The sequence below is a fragment of the Ovis canadensis genome, chromosome 13 (assembly GCF_042477335.2).
Source record: "Ovis canadensis isolate MfBH-ARS-UI-01 breed Bighorn chromosome 13, ARS-UI_OviCan_v2, whole genome shotgun sequence".
NCBI lineage: Eukaryota > Metazoa > Chordata > Mammalia > Artiodactyla > Bovidae > Ovis > Ovis canadensis.
Genome location: NC_091257.1, coordinates 93,751,636 through 93,779,440, shown reverse-complemented (window position 1 = coordinate 93,779,440; position 27,805 = coordinate 93,751,636). Strand labels below are relative to the sequence as shown.

General features: G+C 51.2%; 1 long non-coding RNA gene across 1 annotated transcript; it reads left to right on the top strand.

Annotated features, from left to right (window-relative positions):
- The first annotated feature begins 81 nt into the window (after positions 1-81).
- Positions 82-26,071, top strand: LOC138417817 (uncharacterized). Its single transcript, XR_011248305.1, has 3 exons — positions 82-181; positions 21,993-22,132; positions 24,920-26,071. It is a non-coding gene; the product is annotated as an uncharacterized lncRNA (long non-coding RNA).
- The last annotated feature ends 1,734 nt before the right edge of the window (positions 26,072-27,805 follow it).

Genomic DNA, 27,805 nt, shown 5'->3' with positions numbered 1-27,805 from the left:
ATGTTGGCTGTCAATCATTATTTGCAAATTTATTAATTATCAATCACTTACTGTATAAGTAGGCATTGAGCTGTAGACACTATCTCATTTCAATCCCATTCCTTCCCTGTAAGAACTATCACTGATTCCATTTTACAGACAGGGAAACGGAGCCTCTGAGATTTGACCTGGCTTCCCCGAGGTAAGTTGTCACAGGGGGCGCAGCTAGGATTTATCTAACCCTGCATTTGACCTCATAACCCATGCCTGTATTCGTTCTGGGTTTATTCCGGATTCTGCCTCCTGTGAATGGAATCAGGCGCCAGAATTCTGGGAAACAATAATCCATGTGACCCCCAGGATCCATCCACTCCATCTGGGAATCCTGTCTTTCCTGGAGCCAGCTGGTTCAGGCTGCACCCTGGGCCTGGGGCCTGGTCAGAACGTGGATGCTGGCGGTCCCCCAGCGGGGCGTGCAGGGGTAAAGCCGTGCTAGGCCAGCCTGCGGCTGAGCCTCTGAAATCAGGAGTCCAGCCGGGTACCCATGTCCCATCAATAAACGTGCCCCAAAATAGCTCACAGGGCCTGGCCAGGGCAAGAGGACTGGGACGTCCTGTTCCCACCAGCTCTGGCCAGAGAGTGACTGTGTACTTGGCCTTCCCCTTTGGAGGCTGCTGGGAGGGAGGGCAGAGCTCATCCTGCCTGTGGACTCATGGGAATGAGCTGAGCCCTTGGGCACCAGCACCCCCAACCTGGGGTGCTGAGATGCATCCTAAACGCGCTGCAGGTGGAACCGGGCCAATGGCTTTTATCTCTGTAGAAAATCTGCTGGGGAGGTTAAGAACTTGGTGTGGGTTCAAATTCCTAGCTGTGTGCCTTTGAGCAAGTGATTTCCCGGCTCCGAGCCTTGGTTGTCTCACCTGAAAAATGGGAACAAACATTTCCTGGGATTGCTGTGGTGCTTCAGTGAGAATGGGTTGGAGGCTTGGCAGGTTTATTATCTATTCCTCTTCCTCCCTCGCCCCTGCAGTGTGAATTCCACCAGGCAGGAATCTTCATGGTGCACTGCTGAGCACCAAGGCCCCTGGGAGGTGCCCACGGCCATTTGTTGAACAAATGAATGAGGGCATGAATGCCTGGCAATGCCAGGCACAGAGCAAGTGCTCAGATAGGCCTAGCAATTCTCACAGTTTTAATGTGCCTTTGAAAAAAGAGAAACTCAAGGATCAAATGTGACTCACATCCAGGATCGGTCAAGATGTGGAGAAAGTTCAAGTGAGTCAAGGGGAAGAAAGACAAGGACCAGAGGGAGCTGGAGTGCATGAAGCAGGGCGGGTGGACTGAGGCTGCTGGAAGCAGGGGAACGTGGGGACGGTGGACACTGGTCTGGAGTCCCAAGTCTGGGGTGCTAGGAGCACCAGTCTGTCGGTTTGACGTCCCAGGGAGCAGCACCTCCTCACTTGCTGCCTCCTGAATCACCCCATTAGTGTGAATATGGGGGCTCCAGGGCTTCTGCACCTGAGGATCTGAGTATAAGGGGAAGAATGAGTAGGCTGGGTGGTTCACGTTCATATAATCCCAGCACCCGTGCTGATTCATGGTCGGCCCTTCAGCCTGCCTGCGGCCAGGCACAGGACTTTGCACGTGCCAATGCTCTGAATCTTGCAAACAGCCTTAGGAGATGGGCACCACTCTCCTCACTCCCATTTTACAGATGAGGACACTGAGGCCCAGCTGGTGTGGGCTGCCCCAGGTCACAAGGACAGCGAATGGTCAAGCCTCCTTTGCAGCACTCTGGTCACATGTGACCACAAAGAGTTCCCCGAACACACAGGCTCTTCTATCCCAGGTCCCTCATGTGGAGCACACTCAGCCTTGTCTTTTGGCTGGGCCAGCATCACACTTCCTCAGGCCCCTCTTTGCGCGCCCCTCCCCTGACCTCTCCCCACCCCCAGCTCCTGCTGTCTCTTGTTGAGCTGTGACGGCTGCATTTATTCGTCTGTCCTCAGGGTCTGGGGCTCAGTTGAGGAATCCGCATTTTCTCTGGAGCACACTAGCCAGTGCAGAGTGGGCACTGCTGGACACTGTGGAATAAATGCACCCTGGGGTACAGCTGCGAACCAGGAGTTTTGAGTCTAGAATTGCACCTGGGCCAAGTGGTGGGCGGAGGGGATGCCAAGACCACCGAGTCTCAAGTTACACTCTGGCTCCTGGTCTGTCCACATACAGAGACACCCCTGTCCAGTGGTCAGTGCTCAGGCCCCAGGGCACAATAGCGTGCGTTCAAATACCGGCATAGCAGACTTCCTGGTAGTCCAGTGGCTTAGAATCCACCACTCACTGACCTTGTGACCTGGGGCAGCCAATGCCACCTTTCTGGGCCTCAGTGTCCTCATCTGTAAAATGGGAGTAATGATAGTCATGCCCATCTCCTAAGGCTTCCACAGGATTCAGGACCTGCCAGTGGAGGGGACACAGATTCGATCTCTGGTCCAGGGAGATTCCATATCCCTCGGGGCAACTAAGGCTATATGCCACAGCTACTGAAGGCTTCACCCCTGGAGCCCTGGACTCTGCAACAAGAGATCCCATCACAAAGAGACGCCCACGCACCGCAAGTAGAGAGCAGGTCCCACTCACAGCTGGAGAAAGCCCACGCGCAGTTACAAAGACCCGGTGCGGCTGAAGATAAATAGATAAAACAAATACCGGCATAGCTATCACCCTTTCAAGGGACCCTGGGCAAAGGATTTCACCGGTGGCCTCAATTTTCTCCATCTGAAAACTGGGAAAGCGATAGGGTTAGTGTGACCGTTAAATGAATTGAATATCTCATCAGTGCTTAGAATCATGCCTTTGTGTGCTTGCTACGTTGCTTCAATCGTGTCTGACTCTTTGCTATCCTATGCACTGTAGCCCGCCAGGCTCCTCTGTCCATGGGATTCTCCAGGCAGGAATACTGGGCTGCCATGCCCTCCACCAGGGGATCTTCCCGCCCCAGGGACCGAACCCTGGTCTCATTTCGTCTCCTGTGTGGGCCAGCGGGCTCTTTACCACTAGCGCCAAGAATCAACCCTAGCACATGCCAAATGCTTTACGCGCACTAGCAGCACTATTATCATTAGGCAAGTTGGGTTAAGCCGGGCCAGAAGTAAGAAGTTTGGACTTCATCCTTGAGGGTTGGGTAGCAGTGGCAGATTTCTTCAGCCGGCTCTGAGCTGGTTTCAACAACACGGAGAGAGATGTGAGGGTGATGCTAGAGGGATCGGCACCAGGAGCTGCTGGGCTGCGCTCACGCTTCTCTGCCGTGCCAACGGACCTCTCACGACACCCAGCCGGAGAGCCCTGGGGCCCCCTTTTCAGACAGGGAAATTGTGACTCGGCAGCAACAAGTCACCTGCCCAGGGCATGCTGCTGCTACTGCTAAGTCACTTCAGTTGTGTCCGACTCTGTGCGACCCCATAGACGGCAGCCCACCAGGCTCCCCCGTCCCTATGGCCGATTAAATAGCAGACCAGGATTTGAGCCCAGTTAGAATTTCCCTGTTGCTGCTGCTGCTGCTGCTGCTGCTGCTGCTGCTGCTGCTGCTACGTCGCTTCAGTTGTGTCTGACTCTGTGCGACCCTATGGACAGCAGCCCACCAGGCTCCTCTGTCCACGGATTCTCTAGGCAAGAATACTGGAGTGGGTTGCCGTGTCCTTCTCCATCTCTGTTGCTACTATAACAAATTATGTCAAATTTAGTGGCCTAAGATAACAGACACTCGTTACCTTATGGTCCTGGACGTCAGAAGTCCAACACAGGTCTCCCCAGGCTAAAATCAAGCCCAGGGTTCACTCCTCAGACTCTGTTTCTTGCCTTTTCCAGCTTCGAGATGCCACTCATATTCCTGGCTCACACCACTCCAACCTCGGCTTCCCTCAAACCTCTCCTTCTCTGGCTCTGACCCTCCTGCTTCCCTTTCATTAGGATGCTTGCCATTACATGGAGCCTACTGCATAATCCAGGTTAATCTTCTCATCTCCAGATTATTTTTTTAAAATATATTCTCAGAATTGGATTAGAAATGTCAAGCCTAATTAAACACATTTTTTTAAACTTCTAAGATAATAAACTTTCCGATCTTTTAGCAGTAATATTAGATGCCAGAATACATGGAACTATATCAAGGTTTTCAGTGAATATAAATTAGAAATCTAGCTTTCTATTCGTACGAAGTCAGACAAGCGGAATCAACCATCATGAATTTTTTAGCTAGGCAAAAATTCATAAGTTTTCTAAAATATACATATTATACATACTATATATATATTTGTGTGTGTACAAAAGCTTTTCTACTATGCTTGATAAAGGCTTGAGAAAGAACAATAAAAGAGATGGAGAAATTGGAAAACATGAGCTAGATGAAATGGAAGCACTGAATATGAGAGGGAAACAAACTCGATGAAAGGAGCGCATCCTCATACAGTTCAGTTGGTTTTGAACACGAATGCTCATTAGAAACACAGCCCCATCTCTAGATTCCTTACCACATGGGGTGGCATAATGACCGGTGCTGGGGGTTAGGACACGGGCATCTTTGGAAGAGCCATCCTTCTTCCCTGGGGGCTCAGACAGTAAAGCGACCGCCCGCCATGCAGGAGACCCAGGTTCCATCGCTGGCTGGGGAAGAGGGTGGAGAAAAAATGGCTACCCACTCTAGTCTTCTTGCCAGGAAATCCCATGGACAGAGGAGCCTGGTGGGCTGCAGCCCGTGGGGTCGCATAGAGTTGGACGTGACTGAGCGACTGACACTTTCACGGTCATCTTTGGAGGAGGTGTCACTCTACTTGCCACAAATCTGGAATCCAGGCCCAACCCAGCCTCTGGGGCTTCCCCTGCAAGCACCCTAGGTTTCAGAATCTATAATGCGAGGCAGCCCGGCGTGGTGGTAGGGAGCCTGGGTCTCTCATGCAAGCCTGGGATCTTGATGTAAGGAGGCTCCGAGGAGGGAGGCGGGCCAGGCTTGGACACAGGGTCTGGAGGCCCTCAGAGCACTACCCCAGCTGGCAGAGGAGAGGTGGGCCCCAAGCTGTCAATTTCTAACAGAAGCTGGAAACCCTGGTTTTTATGTGAAATCTCCAGTTTTTAAGTGTTGGCAAATGATTTATAATTGTGAAAAAAAAAAACCCTACACACACAAGTGCATACACCTACGCTGTATATGAGCTTGCACAGAACACATCTGAGGCCAGGTGAGGCCCACAGGTGCTGAGCTCCTGATGGCTGGCCTGCCTGGGAGAGAGCAGAACGTGAGGGCGTGCCGCAGGCAGCGGGTGCTGAATAGTCAACGGAGGAGCCTGGAGGAGACCGAACCGCTTCCCTAGCTCCACTAGGTGGGGGCAGCCTGGACAGGGAGTGGTCGAGAGGGGGCTGGGAGGCTTCAAGGAGATGGAGAAGTAGAGAGAAGTCACACTGAGGCCGGATCAGTCCAGGCCCAAGCCCAGCTGTGACTCCAGGTGGGCAGGCTGCTGTGTGGTCTTGGACAAGTTCCCTGGCCTCTCTGCGCCTTCCTTTCCTCGTGTCCAGTTCCACACATTCTGTGAGCAAACCCCCAATTTGTGCCAGGCACTGTCCAGGTCATGGAGTGGCATGAAGCAGGGCAAGCTCCTGCCTCCAGTGGCCGTGGCCGAGCTGGTGGCATGGAATGGGGCCTGGGCTTAATCACCAAGTGAGAATTGGACAGAGGTCGGTTCGTCTCCCTCCACCAACCCTTGCTTTTGCCACCTTATCCCTAACGTAGCTGTGGCTTGTGACTTTCACTCATTCACTGAGCACTGACTGAAAGCTACATCAGTTCAGTTCAGCTCAGTTGCTCAGTCGTGTCCGACTCTTTGCGACCCCATGAATCGCAGCACGCCAGGCCTCCCTGTCCATCACCAACTCCTGGAGTTCACTCAGACTCACAGCCATCGAGTCAGTGATGCCATCCAGCCATCTCATCCTCTGTCGTCCCCTTCTCCTCCTGCCCCCAATCCCTCCCAGCATCAGAGTCTTTTCCAATGAGTCAACTCTTCGCATGAGGTGGCCAAAGTACTGGAGTTTCAGCTTTAGCGTCATTCCTTCCAAAGAAATCCCAGAGTTGATCTCCCTCAGAATGGATTGGTTGGATCTCCTTGCAGTTCAAGGGACTCTCAAGAGTCTACTTCAACACCACAGTTCAAAAGCATCAATTCTTCGGTGCTCAGCCTTCTTCACAGTCCAACTCTCACATCCATACACGACTACTGGGAAAATCATAGCCTTGACTAGACGGACCTTAGTTGGCAAAGTAATGTCTCTGCTTTTGAATATGTTGTCTAGGTTGGTCATAACTTTTCTTCCAAGGAGTAAGCTACATATTCACCCTCAAAATCTGGAGACTGATGTCACTATGGCTCCCATTTTACAGGTGGAGAAACTGAGGCCAGGATGCATAGATCGCTCAGCGAGGAAGGGGCTGTGGTGGGAAGAAACCCTGACCCCAGAGACTATTCTCGCAGCCCCCCTCTGCCTTAACCTTTAGCTACTTACCAGTCCCTGGGAAGCTTAACGCCATCAGCTGGGGCCTCCTTGGAGGTAACATGGAGGAAATGTCCTCTCTTTGTGCTAAACTCTGTCCGGAATTACCTCTTCCCAACTTCAGATGGGCCCTGGTTCCTGACCTTGTTGACTGCATGGCCCTTGGCACCTTCAGAGGTTTCAAACAACCAATCCTCTTTCATCTTTCTGGACTTGGCATTTTTCTGTCTCTCTGCCTGAGGCTGTTCTGGAACCTTCTAAGCCATTTTACCATAAGTGTCCAGTCACTGGACGCACAATGTGCCAGGTACTTGAGGGGCATGACCTCACTTAACCCTTAACAAGGCGAGTGCCGGGGCTAGGTGGGGTGAAGTCACTTGCCAGAGTCACACACCCGTGAGCGGGATGGCTTCAAAGTCACACTGTGAACCTCTGCACCTCGTGGCTGCTCTCCACCAACTGATGGGAAGGGAGACTTTTCTGCTCTTCCCCAGAAACTTCACCCTCCTTCCAGCAGCCCAGTCTCAATGTCCGAGAATTTCATTTCCCATTAGTCCCCCTGGGAGGGCTCCTTCCTGGGATCGGGGAGCTGGGGTGCTCACACGTTCTGAGGCCTCCTTCCCAGCCCCTTCTCTCATGTCTGGTGTGCGGTTCCCAGGTGGGAAAGTCTCCCCGCTCTTGTCCCCCTCTAGTCTCCATCAGAGGGGCAAGCAAAGAAGGGCATGAAAGGTGGGCGCTGTGGGCAGGGTGCGGGACAGGTTTTAGGGTCCCAGATTCCAGCTACCCAGGGAAAGTCTGGTCAGAAGGGCGGAGTTGCCCAGATCGAATTTGGCTCATTCTTATCAGCTGCAGAGCTCTTCGGGCAGGCAGTGTGGAATCAAAGAGGCCAGGGCTATTTGTTTACTTTCTTTCCTCCTTTTTGGCAAAGGCAGATCAAAGCCGATCCTCTGCTCTGCCCAGCTCCCCCTTCCTCTGATCCTGGTCTCCCTAAAAAGATAAAAGAGCACTAAAACCCCAAAATTTGAGAGGGAGGGTTTGTCCTCCCACCTCATTATCCCTGGCGTGACTCTGCTCCGAGCCCTGGCTCATGCGTTTTACAGGAACAACGGCAACATTCCTGCAGGCGATAAGCAACAAATCTTATTAATCCCCTGGCAGAGGGGGAAACTGAGGCACCCAGAGGGAAAGTCACTCTTCAGAGGTCACTCAAGATTCTGATTCCCTGGTCTAGGCTCTCAAGCCACATCCCTCCTCGGCATCTGTAGTTCCACCAAGAAAAACGACGTGAGCATAAAGGCGGCTGACAGCAGGCATCCAAGTTCCAGTGTTCCCTGAGTCTCTCTGCTGTGCCAGCCCTGAGTTCAGGGGCTACGAACTCCAGTGACTTCAGGGCCCAGACAAGACACATAGATGATGAAGGCGGCCGGGGTGGGGGGCAGCAGGGAGTGAGGGGGACACGGTGAACAAGAAAGCCCTGGAGTTTCAACTCTGCACCCGTCCAAGGCTGCCTCGGGAAAATGAGGGTCTCGTATTTTCAAGGTTTTCAGGCAGAAGTCCAGACATTTTATGTGAAATCTGTGTATTTTTTTTAATATAGTGGAAGATAAGAGTCTTTTCATTTTAGTGATAAATGGAATAAATCAATAATGTCCTATGCTGGCATCCTGGATTCAATATTCCATTTCCCCAGTGAGTTCAGATACCACCTTTGTGATAGTTTTTCCCACCATTCTTTTATTTCATACTTTTCCTTGTAAACTCCAAAACGAATTTATCCAGTTAAAGAAACCCTGCAGGTCACTACTTGAAATAGTGTTCGGTTTATATATATTGGCACAACTGTCATTTGAAAGATGTGAAGTCTTCCCACCTATTTTATTCTCATCTTATTTCCTGCCCTTTGGGAAGATATTTTAGTTTTCTTCCAAAGTCTCCTGATTTTTAAATGATGGCAAAACTCCAAGATGTTGGAACTGCATGGCCTAAGTAACACCTCCCCTGTATGGGCTGCGTCTGGCCCGGGGCCCCCTTTGGCCCCCTGGGATTCTGGCGGCCTCACCCCAGGGGGTTGGGGGTTGGGGTGCTGAACATGCTGTCATTCAAAGATAACCCTGTCCCAGGCGGAGAGATCTCCGCGGCCAGGGAACTCGGAGCAGGCTGGGCTGAGGAGCTCTGGGATGTTCACCCCTTGACACAGCCCGAGGAAAGGCAGGGCACCCACTTCCTTCACGTCCAGCCAGATAAGCCTGCAGAGGCGACACTTCCCTGCAGGGGCTCTGGCCAGCTCACTTTTGACCAGGTCTTAAAATAGCAATTAAAAGTAATCCAGATGGTTTGGTTTTTAAAAAGAAAATTTTTAAAATAAGAAGAAAACACAGGTAGTTGGTCCAGGAGTATCTGTTGAGGCCTGCTGATGCCAGGCGCTGTTCAAGGAGCTGTGGGTGCAGTTCCAGCTTCGTGGGGTTTATGCTCTAGTGGGAAACACGGGCCATGAACCCAGAAACAGATGGAAAACCAAGGTACACGCCAGTGATTATAGGTGCGCGAAGAGATGAAGGTGGTGGGAGGCGGGAGGGTCCCTGTAGACGGGCCCATGGGTAGCCTCTCAGCGGAGGTGCCAACCTGCTGAGACCTGAGTGATGGAAAAGAGACATCAGGGAATCAGTCTCCCTGGAACTTCCAACACCCAGGAGAACCTCTATGACTTCTGGGCGAATCCCCTGCCAAACCATTATTTAAACAGTTAAAAAAAAATTTTTTTTTTTAATTTCCAGTTTACATTTTCTAAAAACCAGAAGTGGCCACATAGTGTTTATAACCACATTCTTTTCCTATTCAAAGTCTCAGTGTCCCATCTACAAACCAGTTGATCTCAGTAGCTACCCCACGTGAGGGTGAAGCAGGTGGCTGTGAAGGTTACTGCCCAAGAAACTGGCTTATGGCAGATGATTGCCATTATTGCCATTGTTTTTTTTTTTAAGTCACTTTTCAAGAGCAGCCCTGAGAGGTGGAGAACATCATTTCCATACTATAGGGGCAAGTGTAAAGGCTGAGATGAGAGCTGGCTGGGGAGAGAGCAGGACGCCATCCCCACCCCCCGCCCCCAGCCCCAGACTCTGCACCCTGAAACCTCAACCAGATAGAGCCCCTTCCTCCCCAGAGAGGAAGTAGAGGCTGAACCCAGGGACTTCTTTTCAGTTGTTTTTTTCCTCTCTGTGATGCTGTTCGTTTTTTATGAACATTGCAGTTATCTGATGTCACAGGTTGGGGGAATCCAGACCACAGACACAAATACGCCCTGTTATTCTTTGAAGGATTGTGCAGCGAGATAAGGGAGCTCGGCGTGGCGGGGCGGTGTTGGGGCCGGGGTCGGGCACGGCATGCAAGGAGGCATGGTTTGTTTTTGCAGAACTAGGAGCGTCAGTGTTTGTTCTAGGGTTTGGAGCCGTCAGCATCTTTGGTGGGAGCTTGGTCACCGGTCGCCGTCACCTGGCCACGTGGGGTGTGCTCGGCGCTCACCCTTCCCCGGTGTTACCAGAATAGCAGGTGGTGGGCACAGGGGAAACCCAGAGGCATCATCAGGACCACAGCCTCAGCATCTCCTGAGAATGCTGCTGAATGGGCTGGTGGCCCAGTGGTGCCTGAGGCTAACACATGCCGCTCCCTGCCATCTTCTGGTAGACTCTGAGTTAACTCGAAAATCCTGTTTGGTTTCCCTGTGCTTTTTGAGACTGTCACTTGAACACCTGAATTCCCTCTCTGACCTAAGCGTCATGAGGCCTGCAAAACCCTGCTTCCTCCCTGGCCCCCATGCGGAGTCCAATCCACACGCAGTCAGTGAGGGCCTGTGAACACTCAAGTCAGGTCATACCCCTCCTCTTCTCAGAGTCCTCCTGCGGCTTCCACCGCACCCAGGGTCGATGCCGAGTGCTCTCGGCAGGCTGCAGGGTTCTGTCTGACTTCCCCTTCCTCCTCATTCCTTCAGCCCTCCCACTCCCTGCACTGGCCTCCACTGTGCCCCTTTGGGCCTCAGGGCCTTTGCACTTACTGCCCCCTTACTTCCTTGACTGCAATACCTTCTTATCAGAGAGACTGTCCTTGACCTCCCACCAAAATGGTGTCCCTTTCCCAAAATATCTACCCCTCATCCAGCTTCATTTTCCTTCCTAGCTCTTTGTCACTGCCTGACACGTCAGATACGTATTCTTTTATTCACTGTCATTGGACCTAAGTTCCTGGGGACGTCTGTCTTTCTCTGGTGCCTAGAAACTTCCTGGCACATTGAGAAAGCTCAATCATTTCTCCTCTTGTGTAAATAAATGCAAGAATCTCGGAGCCACTTGGAACTAAGCCCAGTGTTACGTGGCAGCCTGAATGGGAGGGGATATTGAGGGAGAATAGATACATGTCTATGTATGGCTGAGTCCCTTCACTGTTCTGAAACTATTACAAAATTGTTAATAGGCTATACCCGAATCCAAAATAAAAAGTTAAAAAGAAAAAAAAAAAATCTTGGAGCCGACTACTACAGACCAAAGGGTTTAGCTCAGGGCTCTAGGACAATGAAAATCATAAGAGATTTCGATCTTTTTTTTTTAACTTGGCTTTTAAATTAAAAAAAAAAAATTTTATCTTTTGGCTACACCGTGAAGCATGTGGGATCTTAGTTCCCCAACCAGGGATTGAACCCACATCCCCTGCGTTGCAAGCAGCGTCTTAACCACTGGACCACCAGGGAAGTCCCCATAAAGGATGTTAAAGTGGGAACTTCGATCGATTGGTTTGGGAACGATCTCTGAAGCTTCTAAGAGAGGCAACACGCTCTAACTGTGGGACACACACCTCGGGGGTGTTGCTGGATTGTGTTGGATGAAATATAGACAATACCAGGGCCTCCTTCATCTCAGGGGTTAAATCAGATGACACATGTATGATGCTCAGTCCTGTGCTTGGCACGTGGTTAAGTATTCAGCAAACGGCCATTGTAAGTCCCAACCATAGCACAAAGGAGAACACGGAGTCAGGTTCTTGGATTGAGTGACCGCACGGATGGGCACGCACGAGACCGAGAATAGAGGAGGAAGTGTGGGGCGTGGTTGGGGCCAAGGGTACCAGGGTCTGAGTGGGAAAGAGCTGAGAGTCCGTGAGAAGGCTCAGTGAACATGCCCCCTTGGCAGGCGGACCCAGGAGAAATGCCAGGCCTGAGCGTACAGATCTGGGGATTATCAGTGCAAAGCTGGCAACTGAAGACCCGGGGCTGGCCCTAAGGCAGAGGGCGTGTGCAGAAAAGGAGCGGAGGTAACCAGAGAACCTCAGGGGCCCCCAGCGTCCCTCTTCTGCCCCGGCCTTTGCCCTGAGACCCGACTTAGCTCCTCAGGCTGCAGAGGGAGCTCTCTTCTTGAGAACGTGGAGTGAGAGCCCCCTCAAATTAAAGAGGGTTCTCAGCCAGGCAGGAGAGTTGACGATGGCTCTGGTTGGGCAACGGACAAGGTCTGCCTCACCTCTATTGACCAGAGCTTTTTTTATCCATCCTCTTCTCTCCTCCCCTCACTGCAATCTCATTCCCCTCTCACTGCATGTATTGGTCATCCACAGGTACAAAAATGCTACATAACAAACCACCCCAAACCTTTTGTTCTCTTGAATGTGGAGGGAAGAAGGGATAGAGACAAGAAAACCAGAGGTGAGACTGAAAAAGAGAGGTCAGTGAGGTAGGTAACCAACAAACAGAAATGACATTGGATCTGAGGAATTCTTCACTGTTCCCTGGATCCACGCCTTTTGACCTGTGACCTTGCAGTTCCTCCCACAAAAGTGGTGGAGCATATTCCCTCCCCCTTGACTTGAGCTCAGCCACATGTTTTTTTTTTTTTTTGCCAACAGAATGAGATGAAAGTGACAGTGTATCTGTAGGAGACTAGGCTTTCAGAGACCTTGCGTGTTTCCACCTGGCTTTTATGCCTCTGCCACCACTGTAAAGAATCTGCCTGCAATGCAGAAAACCTGGGTTCGATCCCTGGGTTGGCAAAATCCCCTGGAGAAGAGAAAGGCTACCCACTGCAGTATTCTGACCGGTAGAATTCCAGGGACTGTCTAGTTCCTGGGGTCGCAAAGAGTGGGACAGGACTCAGTGACTTGCACTTTCACTTCACCACTAAGCAGACACACCTGGTAAAGTCTTTGGGTCCCAGAAGAAGGTGAGAGGCGTGTGAGGCAGGGCAGAGTCCCATCTCCCAGGCCAGCCTAGGTCAGCAGACCTCCAGCAGAAGAGCAGGCAGGTGGATGGGGCCAACCAAGATCAGCAGAACCACCCCGACACGCCCACACCAGGCCAGCTGACCTGCAACAACTCCATATTCGAGAGAATAAAACGTTTGGGGTGTTTGCTTTGCAGAATTATCACCGCCGTAGATAATGACACCCGTGAGAACGAAAGGGAGGTTGCAGTGGACTGGAAGAAAAGGGTGGGACTTTAAAAATCCTGATTAATCGAGGTATGGCAGACACTGTTGACTGTTCAGTTACAGCTATTGTCAACTCTTCTTGTTGGCTGAAAGAACCCTCTTTTGTCTGAGGGGGCATCGGCCTGTGTACTTAAGTCAGGGGTCACCCTCCCAGCCTGGGGAGGGAAATCAGGTCTCCGGACAGAAGCCCACACTGACAAGAGTAGAGTAGAAAAGGGGAAAACACGTGTGTCCTGGATAATGTCTTTGAGTCTTTGTATTAACATCCCTTGAACAACTTGTGGTAGTTACTGCTTAGAATCTGCCCAATAGCCACTCTTCCTTTTATCCTAGTTTACAGAACCCTGATTTTATTGGGATGGCAGTCAGCCAGCTAAAAGCTCTCAGCCTCCTAAAGTCCCTGTGACAGCCAGCAGCGGCCATGTGATCCAGGTGTGAGACATGAATATTAAGCAGAATTTGCCAAGTGGGGCCCCTGGGAAAGCTTTTTGAAGAGAGACAAACATAATGGGCACTCTGCTCACCCCTGTCCTCTTCTTCTTGGCTATAGTGTGGATATGAGCTAGAGAGAGAATGGCCATCTTGCAACCACAACCAACCATGAGGACAAAATCCACATGTACAAGAAGGCCAAGTGAAAAAACAGGAAAGAACCTGGGCCCCTAGTGGCGTCATTGAGGCATCCTATCAGCCCAAGATGCTTACTGTTGGACTTAGTAACAGGAGATGATAGAAACTTACCAGTGGTGAGATCTGTGTTACTTGCAGCTGAATGCATGCCTGCTGGATCCACTCCCCTGCCTCTGGATTTCTAAACTCATCAGAAAATACATTTCCTTAATAATTAAGCATTTTGCACTGGGTTTCCTGTCCTTGCAGTTGAATGCATCCTAGAGTATCCTGCATTTTGCAGTGAGGTGACTTCTGATAAATGAGATATGCCTGATCTTGGACTTGATTGACATAGGAGGGGGCAGGGATCCCTCCCACACCTGCTGGAGAATCAGAGGATGAAAGAGAAGACTTCTGATGTCCAGTGCATCTTTCTGCCAGGACCAAAAGGACTAAGGCCTCAGGGTTAACTTTGGCTTCAGATTATCTGCGAAGAGTTCTTACTAACTGATTTGTCAGTTTGCTTATTTGTTTTTGAAGGAAGAAAGCTAAGGTTCAAGGAGACAAATTTACCACCTACGGCTCTCAGTCTGCCTGTCTCTGGGATCATCTTCTATTTTCCCCCTCCTTTCTGGACCCTTGTCTTCCCATCAGTAGGATGAGATTAACTCAAGATCAAAGCTTTTCAAACATTTCATTTCAAAGTGGGCAAAACCTTTTACAGCTGAACTCTTACTTGTTGTCCCACTCATTAAAAAAGATAAAAGAAGCTGCTTGTAGTGCTGTGGGTCAGGAGCCTGCAGCCTCCTCCTCGGGGCCCTGGGTGCACTGGCACCTCACAGCAAACAGCAGCCCAGATTGCCCCGAGGCCTGCAGGAAAACCTGAGTCCAAGAGGGGAGTCTCTGATCTTTCAAACAGTGCTATTATGTATCGTGGAAGACAGTTACGCACACAGCAAAACAAAACCAAAACCAAAAGCTTTCTAACAGTACAAATGGAACAAAAAGTCACCTTCCTCTCTTCTCTGACTTGCCACTCTTCCCCCAAGATACAGGGCCTTGTCCTCTGAGAGATGGTCTGTGTGTCTCCCAATAGATGTATGTACACACATTGTCCCATCTTGCCTTACACACACACACACACACACACACACACACACACACACACACACACACACTGTGGCATCCTGTAACCACTTTGCACCTTACTTTTCTCAGTTAATGTTGCATCATGGCAGTTTTTCCAAATCAGTGCTCAGAGGTCTGCTTCATTCACTTCAGTGGTTACATGATACCAGAATACCATTTCATTTATTTGGCTAAAAAGACCCTTATTCTTGACTAAGACGTTCCAACTACTGTGAAAGCGAAAATGTTAGTCTCTCAGTCGTGTCTGGTTCTTTGTGACCCCATAAGCCTGCCAGGCTCCTCTGTCCTTGGAATTCTCCAGGCAAGATACCGGAGGGAGTTGCCATTTCCTCTTCCAGGGGATTTTCCTCACCCAGAGATCGAATCTGGGCCTCTTGCATTGCAGGCAGATCGTTTACCATCTGATCCACCAGGGAAGCCCTACAATAAGATATAAGGATATATTGTACAGCCAGGGAATATAAACAATATTTGATAACAACTTTAAATGGAGTATAATGTACAGAAATATTGAGTCTCTACATTGTATACCTGAAACTAATGTAATATTGTACATCGACTATATTTTAATTAAAACAAAAATAAGAAAAGGAAAAAACAAAGAAATGGGATACTAAAAACAAACAAAATTTCCTCTTCTTGGATACTCAGGTTGCTTCCAGTCTTTTACTGTGTTAAAGAATCCTGCAATTTAGGTGGGAGGTGGGAGGGAGGTTCAAAAAGGAGGTGGACATGTGTATACCTATGGCGGACTTATGTTGATGTGTGGCAGAAACCAACGCAATATTGTAAAGCAATCATCCTTCAAAAAAAAAACCAATACATTAAAAAAAAGAAACTTGCAATGAAGACCTTTAGTTCTTCATGTATACCTCTTGATACACATGTACTAATTTAGATACTTGTTTTCACACACGCGTGCTCTCTCCTTCCCTCTCTCTCTGCTTTTTTGCTTTTTTGCTTATTTGTGTTTCCCAATTTTTATTCTATGAGCATGTCTCATTTGTGGAATAATTAAAAAGATATGTTTATAGGTCCAGGCCTCAAGCTTCAGCCAAGTTAGATAAACAACCCCACGCATAAGCACAATTGAGAAAGGAAAAAAAAAAAATTCAGCCTCAGCTGCTGAGGCCTGTTTGGCTGGAAGGTTGCATATTTGGAGAGTTGTGTGCCAAGGCGCAGCCCTGCCTGCTGCGACACGTCCTAAGTGTAGGGTCTGGGTTCTGGTTTATGCTGTGTCGTTAACTTGCGGGTGACTCCAGGTGAGCCACTGAGCCCAGCTGCGCTGTCGGAAGAGCGTGTACTTTGTGACAGGCTCTCAGCTAAGTGCGATATTGTGTCTGGTCGGCTGGTATTATTAGCCCTACATCTCAGAGGAAGAAAAGAAACTCGGGGAGATGAAGGCCTTGCCAGTCTCCTCTAGGGCCATCAAGGAACGACCATCCACCCAGCCTGGGAGTCGGTTCCTCCCAGGTCTTGCTTCCTCCCCACTTCCCCTGAAAATATCGGTTCACCTTCAAGGACCATCATCAGCTCTACCTTCAAAATATACGTGTCTCACTGACTCCTCACCACGCAGCTTTCTAGACCCTCTGTGATCTGTGCCCCCTGCCCTCGCCACCTTTCTAGTTTCATCTCCCACCCCTACTCTTGCCTGGCTCTCTCTGTCCCCCTCACACTGGGCTTCACTCCCAAGCTCAGGGCCTTTGGGCTTGCTCTTCTGTGGGTTCTTTTCTATCCCCGCAGGTCCAGGTCTAGGCTGAGGCAAGTGAGATGCTCAGGGTGAAAATGTTAAGGAGGTAACCTCCTGACCTGCCAGCCGGCCCCTGAATGACCCTGAGACCAAGCCCCTACTCTCATTTTGAACCCCGGGTCACTAGTTTATCTCACCGGCTCCTGGCACTGCTTCTCAGACTTGATTCTTTTCATCACTGGGCTTTGCTTTAAATGACCCCCTCCCATCAGAAAGACCCCCTTGATCATCTTGGTTGTGAGTATTGCCATCACCCTCTAGCCCACCACACTGTCTCATTTTCATTGCTCTTCTTATACAATCATTTCTTCTGTGCCTCTCTCTGCCCAGCAGGTGGTAAGCTCTGTGAGGACGGGAATTCACCCTCTGATGCTATCCAGTACATTCTCGATATGTCCCCAGCATCCAGAACAGAGCTAGCATTCAGTTTATAACAGACTCAGTAACTAGCCCTGGGGTGAATGAATGAATGAGCTGGTTACAGGAACAGTCAGGATTCCACTCTGGTTTTCCTGCCTCCAAAGTCAGCCCTCCCATCCGCAGCTGAGACACAAGGTCCGGGGCACCCATGCCAGCGGCTCGTGTCACAGCCTGTCCTGATAGGAAGCCCGAGTCCCAAGGACAGGCTGCAGGGGAAACTTCTAGGTGGGGTGGAGCTTGGCCGCAGTCACGGGGGCCGCCGTCAGCCTCAGGGCTTTGCAAGGCCAGCTGCGCCCCACCCCCCTCGCTCTAGTTTTTATTTTTAGAGGCGAGTTTTTGGGCACAGAGAACTCTCCTTAGGAAAAGCCCAGCAAGAGGACGAGGGAGGAGGTTTTGAAATCCGGTGGGAAAGTAGGTCAGGCCGGGGTGCTGGCGGGTATCCAGACGATAAGGCCTCTGTGGAAGTTTAATAACGTGAGCGGTCGTATCCATGACATAATTCATAACTGAGAGGAAATAGCAATTAAGGGGCAATTGTGCAATGTGGGACAAGCCTCCTTCGCAGCTCATAAAAGCAGGAGGAGAGAGAGGTGACGCTGTCAACTCCGGGGCCGCTGGGGGCTGGGCCGGCAGTCTGCGGGGACTGGGCGCCCAGTTTCTACACTGGGGGGCACACCCGTCTTGCCTCTCCCCGTCAGGCCTCAGGGAGCTAGGAGGCCATGGAAGGCAGAGACTCCCTTCAGCTAGCACCTACCGTGTACCTGGCTAGGCTCAGGGCTGGGGTTAGAGCCGTAAACACGGCATTTTGCTGCGACTGAGAGATGGGGTTGCAGCTGCACTGCTTTGGTGCTGCCTTGTCAAGATGGAAAATCGCTTCATCAAGAGAACTGTACAACAGACACCCTGACACTTCTCCATCATCCCCTCCCCCCTCCAGTTACTATGGATTTTTCCTTTCTCCCTTATTCATTCTCTACTGCTTGATCTTTGCAGGAGCACTCGGCTTTTATAATCAGTTACACACACACCTGCTAAATACTCATTGGTACCTTTTCTCTTTCTTAAATAAGCCAAGCGTGCGCTCACCCCAGGGCCTTTGCACTTGCTGTGCCCTCTGCTAGAATGCTCTCCCCCTAGAAGACCCCATAGTTCACACCTCACCTTCTTCAGATCTTCACTCAAATGTCGCCTTCCCTATGGAGTCTTAGCGGACCAGCGTTTTAAAGCAACAAACCCATCTGTTGTTCTCTATCTGCCTCTCCGACCCTATTTTTGTCTACAGCACATACTACCAATTAGCCCTCCCCATCTGCTGTTCATGTTTTAATGCTTGCTTGGTCCCACTAGTGTGTTAGCACCACCAGCAAGGGGACTTTTGTCCATCTTGCTCTTGTCAGGATCTGTGCCTAGAACACTGTAGGTGCTCAGGAAATATTGCTGGATGAATGAATGATTAAATATTTGCTATGATTAGCGACTGATCAAAAAGGCTGACCATTTGCTGGTTTGGGGGTTGCCTCAGAACGCCTCCTGGGTCAAGCCTTTCTCGGATGCAGCCGATGGGACTAGAGGTTGGGATCGCCAAGGCCGGTTCAGCTAGCCCCGGCATTGGCGACTGGTGCCTGTTCTGATTGGTCAGTGCTCAGCTTAAAGATCACACCTCCTCGCTCCTCATTGGCTCCTTCAAAGTTAAGATTCTAAATGCACTGACCTGCTGACCCCATGCATCCATGAAAATTCTTGTGCAATGGAGCGGAGTTTTGTATGCAAAAGAGGTTTCTTGCAGAATTTTTCACAACAGTGGGCGTGCCTAGTGCGTGTGCATGCACACACACACACAGAGTCAGGAATACACTTGCTCCCAAGCACACATTCAGACACACTCTGTGCTCAAGATGCAGACCTGGAGATACACACACACACACACACACACACACACACACCATGCATATGATTAAAAACACACTCATTTTGTCATTCACACACCCAGACGAATGCTTACATGCCCGAGCATGTTTGTACATTCAGCAATAGACGCGTCTCCTTGTCTGGCACCCTCACTTAGAGCACACAGATCCCTACTCATTCACACCCACACTCAGTCACACACACACATGCACACACATACACAGACTCATTCACCTTCTTAAAGCCATGCATTCACATGCTTACACACCCTTACACAGTAAGCCAAATGCACACACAGTGGACCCCCCACAGACACCCCAAGCCACGCCTCCTGGGGTGCCCACCCTTTCTGAAGGCCAAGGCCCCTGGGAGCCGGACCTCAGCTGTGTTTAGAGGAGTCGAGACGGCCACACACCCCTGTATCTCCCCACTCTGACCCCAAGCAGCCCCGAAGCCTCTTGGCGGGAACAAGCTGAGCCAGGGCCAGCTCCATAAGCAGGGGGTGCGTGATGCCTGCATCGCCCTGACTGTGCCGCCTCAGGGCACGTCTGGCCGGCTCATCTGTGCCCAGGGCACCCGCCCACTTCCTCCCCATCAGAGGGCGGGCCGGCCTGCTGACATCAGGCGGTTTCTGGGCTGGTCTGGCACCTAGAACAGAGGAAGGAAGCAATGTGTTCCAGCCGTGGGGGCCGACCCGAGGAGCCGGGAACATGCCTGGCAGCTTGTGACCCAGCTCTGCTGAGGCTGGGCTGCCCGCCACTCCACCTTCAAGGGTCCCCATGACCCAGGCTGGGACCACCGTTCAGGGGACCGGGCCCTCCGAATTAACGCCCCACCCCCTCCCCTCCCCCTGCAGGTTGCAAGCTCCTTTCCTTCCATCTCTGAAAACAAGGACAGCAATTTTCTGTCCTAACTCGCCATGGATTATCTCTTTAAACCTTCAAAACACCAACCCTATGGCTAGGAGTTATCATCATTCTAGCTTTACAAGTAAAGAAACTGAGGCACAGAGAGGTTAGGGACTACCCCAAGGAGCAGGGTTTGCCCCCCTGCAGCTGTGGCCTGGCTCCAGACCCCTCCCCTCAATCAGCCCACCCTCTCCCAGCTTCTCTGTGTTGTTTCTCTGCTTGTGTTGGTGAGCCTCCAATATCCACGGCCTCTGCACCTCATAACCTGAACTCTGGCAACAATCTCACGAGCCGGGTGCCAGTATTAACTGTTCAGTATTAGTTGGGTACCAGTATTAGTTCCAGTTAACAGATGAGGAAACCAAGGTTTACATGACCAACCTGAGGCAGATAGCAAGGAAGAGGCAGGTTTGTGACCTGGGTCTGAGAGCTCTTTCTGCAATGCCAGGCCATCTCGCTCACGTGCCAGAGGCCTTTGACGGGACCAGAGGCAGGGAAAGGGGGCCGGGGAGGTCTGAATGGCCAAACAGAGGAATAATAATACACTTATGAAATGACAGCAAAAATGTTTCTACCTTTTAAAATAAGTGGGAAATAACGGACATAGAATAAAATGCACAGGTGGTGATGGGGCCTGTTCGATGAGTTCGGACAGATGCACTCGAGAATCAACCACCTAAAACGCGATCCAAGTCTCTCAAAGGCCAAGTTCCCTCGTGCTCCTTTCCAAACCAGCCTCAGCCCCAGACGACCGCAGGTCTCTGCGCTGTCATCCTAGGTCATCCTGTTCCGCATCACAGGTTAGCTTTGTCCCACCAATGGCACCCCACTCCACTACTCTTGCCTGGAAAATCCCATGGGTGGAAGGGCCTGGTAGGCTGCCGTCCAAGGGGTCGCTAAGAGTCGACGCGACTGAGCAACTTCCCTTTCACTTTTCACTCTCGTGCACTGGAGAAGGAAATGGCAACCCACTCCAGTGTTCTTGCCTGGAGAATCCCAGGGACAGGGGAGCCTGGTGGGCTGCCGTCTATGAGGTCGCACAGAGTCAGACACGACTGCAGCGGCTTAGCAGCAGCAGCAGCAGCAGAGTTTCAAATAGAGGAAGTCACACGGTGTGTGCTCCTCCGCACACACTTGCTACACTCAGCGTAACACCTGTGAGATCCGCTGCGCTTCTGCAAGCGTCACTAGTGGGTTCTTTCACGGCTGAGGAGTGTCCCGCTGTGAAAACGCTTTTTTATCCAGCCTCCGGGGGACGCGGCTGTTTCCGGTGGCGGGGCGCGTTTGTGCCCACGGAGCCCCGATGCCGAGCCAGGCACAGTGAGAATCTGGAGTCCTTCACAGGCGCCGCATCTGGTCACCTCCCCCGCCCCAGTCATTATCGCGCTCCCCACCTGGGGGCAGGAGAAACTGCAGGCCCAGGGTGAGAAATCCAAAGACGTGGATGAGCTGCGCTGAGCAAGAGGCGGAGGGAGACGCGGGGATGGCCGGAGGCCCTGGCCTGCGAGCGCGCGCTCAGCAGAAGCCCAGCTGGAGCGCAGCCGTGATGGCAGGGGCCTCCTGCTGGGCTCCCCGGCCTGTTCTAAACACTCTGCGGGAACCAACCCACTCAGTCCTCTGTTACCCTTCTTTACAGTGAGGGAAACTGAGGCGCAAGGTGGCTGCCTCCTGCCTCCAGGGCCCCACGGCTCATGAGGAGTGGGGCTGAGGTTGGATTCGGGTGGCCTAGCGCCGCTGCTTCTCGTCACCGCAAGTCTAAACCAGCTCAGTAGCCCTGCTTCTCTGTACTCGGGGCCCCTAGGCAGGCGGGCTCAGGGCCCGACTCACCCGGAGGCGTTTCCTCTCCTGATCGTCTTGGTGCTCCACCGTGAACCTCCCCGGGTGCTGGGAATGCAGGCGACAGGAGGGACGGTCAAAAGAGGGACCCTAAAGCCAGCCTGTGAATCCCAGCTGCGCCATTTGCTGGCTGTGTGACCTTGGATCAGTCCCCTCCCCTCTCTGAGCTTCCATTTCCTTCTCCATAAAATCAAAGATGGTGACGAAAATAGTGACCTCTCGAGGATTCAGTGGGATGGGTGTGGAATTACTAGGTAGGTCATATGAGCCGCTCAGTCGTGTCTGACTCTTTGCAATCTCATGGACTGTCCTGTAACAAACATTTACCTGTGTTTTCCTATCTGCATGGGACCTCTCAATGCTTATTAACTCAAATTCACAGCAACCTTGCAAAGCAGATGCTGTTTAATCCCCACTTTACAGATGAAGAAACCAAGTCTCTAAATACCATCTCCATGCTAAAAATCTCCAAACGTACACCTCCTGCCAGGATGTCTCACTTGAACTCAGGCCTGAATATCCAGCTGTGACGGCACAGGCCTGATGGATGTCTCAGCCTCCGGGTAAGAAACGGAACCTTTCGCCTCCCTGCACTATCTCACCCCTGCTGCAGTCTTCTTTACTTCAGAAAGAGTCCACCTCTGTCTTTCAAGGGACTCAGGCCCCAAACCTGAGTGTCCTCACCGACTCCTCTTTCTCCAACCCTCTCTGCCCCACTTGGCGTCCACAAGCCTTCAGAAGGCATCCGGGTCTGATCACAGTCCCGCCTCCACAGTCCCACCCCGGCGTGAGTCACCAGAAACTTGCTCGGAGGATTATTCCAGAGTCCTCCAAACTATCTCCTCCATCCTGCCATTTCCCCCTACCCGAAAGAAGTCAGTTCACGTCTCTCCCATGCTCAACACCCTGCCATGGCGTCCACGTCGTCCAGAGTGAAAGACGAGGTCCTGGCGGTGGCCCGTAGGTCCCCGCAGTTGACCCTTGCCTTGCCTTCTGATGACTCCTCTCCGGCCACACCGGCCTGCCCCCTGCTCCGGGAACACATCAAGCACTCTTCAACCCCAGGGCCTTTGCACTTGCTGTTCCCGCTGCCTGGGACTCCCTTCCCAAGGATAATTACATGGCTCCTCTCTCACCACCTCCAGGTCTTTGCTCAGAGGTGAATGTCTCCAGGGCCTTCCTTGACCACCCTGCTTACAGGAACAAGCCCCTTCATGAGCACAGCTTGGCGCCCATCACCATGGCACCCATGATGCCCATGGCGCCCACACCAGCTGGCATGTGGAACCTTATTAATAATTGTTAGTAGTAGTAGGTTGGAATCTCTCTATCCACTGTGCCCGCCAGTGCAGGACTGCTTCTGGGGAGTCACTGCAGCAACCTCATCACCTCTGGGTCTGGTGCACAGCGCTTACTCATTAAAGGTTTACTGAATGAATAAATGGAGATCGGGGGGGATTCACTGACTTCCCTGGGCCACCAGATTAGGACAGGTTGAAACCAGTGTTTGAACCCAGGGGTCTCAGTCCCAGGCTGTGTCGTTAACCTCCCAGGGCCTGGTTCTACGTCAGCACCCCAGAGATGGTGGCTGTCACCGTGATGATTTTTCCGGCAATATGCCGGAAAAACTGCAGGAGAAGGCTGGGGAGGGGGGCGAAAGGGAGAGGTCAGGTCAGCTGTGTGGCCTCCGACCAGTAGGAGATGACTCATCAACCCCATGAGGACAGGTGACATTCCATCCTTGCCCCCAGGGGACTTTGGCCCGAGATAAAGGGAGCACCCTGCTTCTGGGAAGAGGAGGATAAACAAGTGGGAGAGGTGGCCAGGCCACTGCCTGGGGGGGGGTCGCATGTCTGGGCTGGAGGGCCACAGGGTTCAGCCGTGAAGCAGGGGACAGCCAAGAATGACCCCTGAGCCTCCCTTCCGGGGTCAGAGGCACAGCCTGAGCCCTCTTATCAGGCAGATGGAACTTTTTCTGTGCAGTCAGCACCCCCGCCTCCCCCTCAGGCGGGCAGGGGACAGCCTCTTGGTGCACTTCCATTTCCCCTTGGCATTTTTTCCTGGGTCAGAAAAACCAGAGCCAACCAGCAAATGCATTTTGAAAAGGACCATCAAGGGGCCGCAGAGTCTCTAGCCTGATGAACTATGAGTGAGTGAGTGAGTGAGTAAGTGAAGTCGCTCAGTCGTGTCTGACTCTCTGCGACCCCATGGACTATAGCCCGCCAGGCTCCTCTGTCCATGGGATTCTCCAGGCAAGAATACTAGAGTGGGTTGCCATTTCCTCCTCCAGGGGAGCTTCCCAACCCAGGGATCGAACCCAGGTCTCTGGCATTGCAGGCAGACACTTTACCTTCTGAGCCACCAGGGAAGCACCCTATATTTGATTTATATTTTAATTTTAAAAACTCCTAACTTGGGACTTTCCTGGTGGTCCACTGGTTAAGAATCTGTCTTGCAATGCTGGGGACTTGGGTTCGATCTCTGATCAGGGAACTAAGATTTCACTTGCCTCCAGGTAGCTAAGCCCACACACCACAACTGAGACCCGACAGAGCTAAACAAACAGACAAACAAACTATATATATATACACACACATATATACACACATATATACACACACATATATATACACACATATATATACACACACACATATACACACACATATATACACACATATATATACACACACATATATACACACATATATACACACACATATATATACACACATATATATACCTCCCAACTTGATAACGTCAGTTGCGTCCCACTCTGTGTGACCCCATGGACTGTAGCCCGCCAGGCTCCTCTGTCCATGAAATTCTTCAGACAAGAACACTGGAGTGGGTTGCCTTTCCCTTCTTCAGGGGATCTTCTCGACTGGGGTCAAACCTGGGTCTCCTGCATTCCAGGCAGATGCTCTTACCATCTGAGCCACTAGGGAAGCCCCCACAACTTAATAATACTTAAAGATAGCTCTGTTGCAAAAAGATTCAAGCAACACACTCTCTATGGTAAGTTAACTGTATCTCCAGGATTGGGTTTGGCTGCAAGCAACGAGTACCAGACTCCAGTGGCTTTGCTGGCTAGAGATTCTATTTTCCTTGGGTTAAAAAGAAGTCCAGAGGACGACTCGTTCCAGGAAGTCACCAATGACCAGTTTCCCTGTCTCCCACTTTGGTGCGTGACTTTCAAACTCACGGCTACTTGACTGCCTGGCATGCGGTTCTCAGCCCAGGAGGGGGGCAGAGGAGGTGCAGGATCTGGGTCAAATCCTCCTCTTAGATTAAAACCACGGCGGCTTTGTCAGAGCCCCACCTGACTGATCCCTGCTTACATCTCACAGAGTTGGACATGAATGATCGACTGAACTGAACTGACCAGGAGTGGGTCACCTGGCTCCCCGACTGCACCCGCCTGCCTGCAAGGTGGGCTGGAGACGTGATCATTTTGTGTTGGTCCATTGCCGGTCCATTCAGAGCTGGGGGCGTATTCTTCACCTTCCTGTGCGATTTCGAGCCTTAGTCGGGGAGCTCAGATCCCACATGCCTCACAGACAAAGAACCAAAACACAAAGCAGAAGCAATAGTGTTACAGATTCAATGAAGCCTTTAAAAATGGTATGCATGGAAAAAAATCTTTTGGAAAATATTTATTCTTGCCTGGAAAATCCCGTGGACATAGGAGCCTGGCGGGCTACAGTCCATGGGGTCTCAAAGAGTGGGACACAGCTGAGCGACTAAACACATTAGTGAGAAGAAGGGATGATGGATCAGATTTATTTTGTGTGATCTGACTAGAAACAGAGTGTAAATGTGATTTCTCGAGCTTTTTATCACCTAAAATTATGCATTCAGATAATTGTAGGATAGCTGTGACACAGTTTATGTACTTCATCCCATGTTCATGGTATTTAGCTTCCCCTAAATATGTCCACTGTTTGAAACAATGCCTCAGTGAACATCCTCACGAAGGACTTGTCCTGCCCGTCGCCCTTCCCTTCTCCAGGGGATCTTCCCAACCCAGGGATCGAACCCAGGTCTCCCGCATTGCAGGTGGATTCTTTACCAGCTGAGCTACCAGGGAAGCCGGCGCATTTTCTACAAAATGTACTTGAGATTGCGGGCGCGTCCATTTAAAAGGTCAGGAAGTTTTCCCAAATCAACAGAAAGGTTTTGCCAGTTCACACTCGCTCCCGCCGTGTGTGAGAGGATCTGCCTCCCTTACACTCACCAGACAGGATATTATCACTTAAATATTTCCCCCCGTGTGATGGGAAAAACATTATTTGCGTTAAAATGTGCATTTCCCTGACTAGCATTGAGGTGAAGCCCTTATCGTTTATGTATTGCCTGTTTGTATTTTCTGATGTGCTCATTTGCTTTCTAAACTTATCTGGGATTGTCTCTCGCTGATTTGTTTCTTTCCTTTCTGATTGGTAGGAGTCCTTTTCTAGCTGGCTTACGGACTTATGTACAATAAACTGCATCCTTTTAAAGGCGTGTGGGCGGGCTAAGTCAATTCAGTCGTGTCTGACTCTTTGTGACTCTATGGACTGTAGCTGCCAGGCTCCTCCATCCAGGGGATTCTCCGGGCAAGAATACTGGAGTGGGTTGCCTTTTCCTCCTCGAGGGGCTCTTCCCGACCCAGGGATGGAACCCACATCTCCTGTGTCTTCTGTATTGGCAGGCAGGTGCCTTACCACTAGCGCTACCTGGAAAGCCCCCATATAAGGCTGCTGCTGCTGCTAAGTCACTCCGTCGTGTCCGACTCTGTGAGACCCCATAGACATCAGCCCGCCAGGCTCCGCCGTCCCTGGGATTCTCCAGGCAAGAACACAGGAGTGGGTTGCCATTTAAGGCAGGGTGTCTCAATTCTGGTACTACTGACATTTGGGTCAGATCATTCTTTGCTGGGGAGTGGGAGGTGCTGAGTATTGTATTAATAGGATGTTTAGCAGCATCCTTGACCTCTGCCCCTAGAAGCCAGTAGCACATCCCCAGTCATGACAACCACAGAAGTGTCAGGACATTTCCAAGTGTCTCGAGGGCAAAATGATACCCAGTTGAGAGCCTCCCATTTAAAAGTGTACAGTTGATGAGCTTTGATAGATATGTGCACCCAAGAACCTACTAATACCTTCAAGAGTTTTATAATTTAGGTTGTAAATATTTCTCAGTCCGAGGTTTGACTTCAGATCCAACACCTGCCTTTTTCTATTTGAGTGAACTAAGTAAAGTCATTTTTTTTTTCACTCTGAACCTCAGTTTCCCCATCTGTGAAGTGGGGATAACAATCTGACCTAGCAGTGATGTTGTAAGTCTTGAAGGCAATGATGAATGTGGTTGGCAGGTAACAGATGCTCAATAAAAGCTACACCCATCCACCCGCCCTTTCTCACTATGTGTGCGCTCATTTAGTCAACAAATACCAAGCACCTCCTATGTGCCAGGCCCTGTGCTAGGCTCTGGACATAGTGAACAGGACAGACAGGGTCCATGTGCTCCACTGGGAGAGACAGAGAAGAAATGAGCAAATACATGAATGAACAGGACTGATGCGCTTAGTGCTGCTGATTAGGACCGGGAGGTCAAGCAGATGGCCCTGTGTGGTGGACACCTGGGTAGGTGGTGGCTCTTTGGGAGAACGAGGAGGCGGCATATTAGTGGGGAGCAGAAGGAGAAGCCGGAGCAGCAGGGAAGGGAGGCCCAGGCAGAGAGAACAGCAAGCACAGAGGTGGTGCAGCTGATTCCACCAGCCGGACACCTTTAAGGAACAGCAAGGAGCAGGAGTGGCTGGGACAGAGCACTCAGGGGGAGGACAGAGCTGGGACTCAAGGCCAGCGAGGTAAGGACATGGGGCCGACTGCACAGGGCCTTGGCCTTCATGGACAGGAGTGTTCTTCCATTCTAACTTGCAGGGAGAAGTCAGTGGATAGGCTTTAGCCGGGGAGACATGATTCCTCCACTCACGCAACACGGAGGTCCCTGCGCCTCGCCCTGCAGATGGCATGTTTCCCGGCTCACAGTTTGCCCGTTTCTCTGGGTCTCTGTTGACTGCTGCTGCTGCTTAGTCGCCCGGTCGTGTCCAGCTCTGTGCGACCCCATGGACTGCATCCCAGCGGGGATTCTCCAGGCGAGAATACTAGGGAGGGCTGCCATGCCCTCCTCCAGGGGAGCTTCCTAACCCAGGGATCAGACCCAGGTCTCCTGCATTGCAGGCAGGTTCTTTA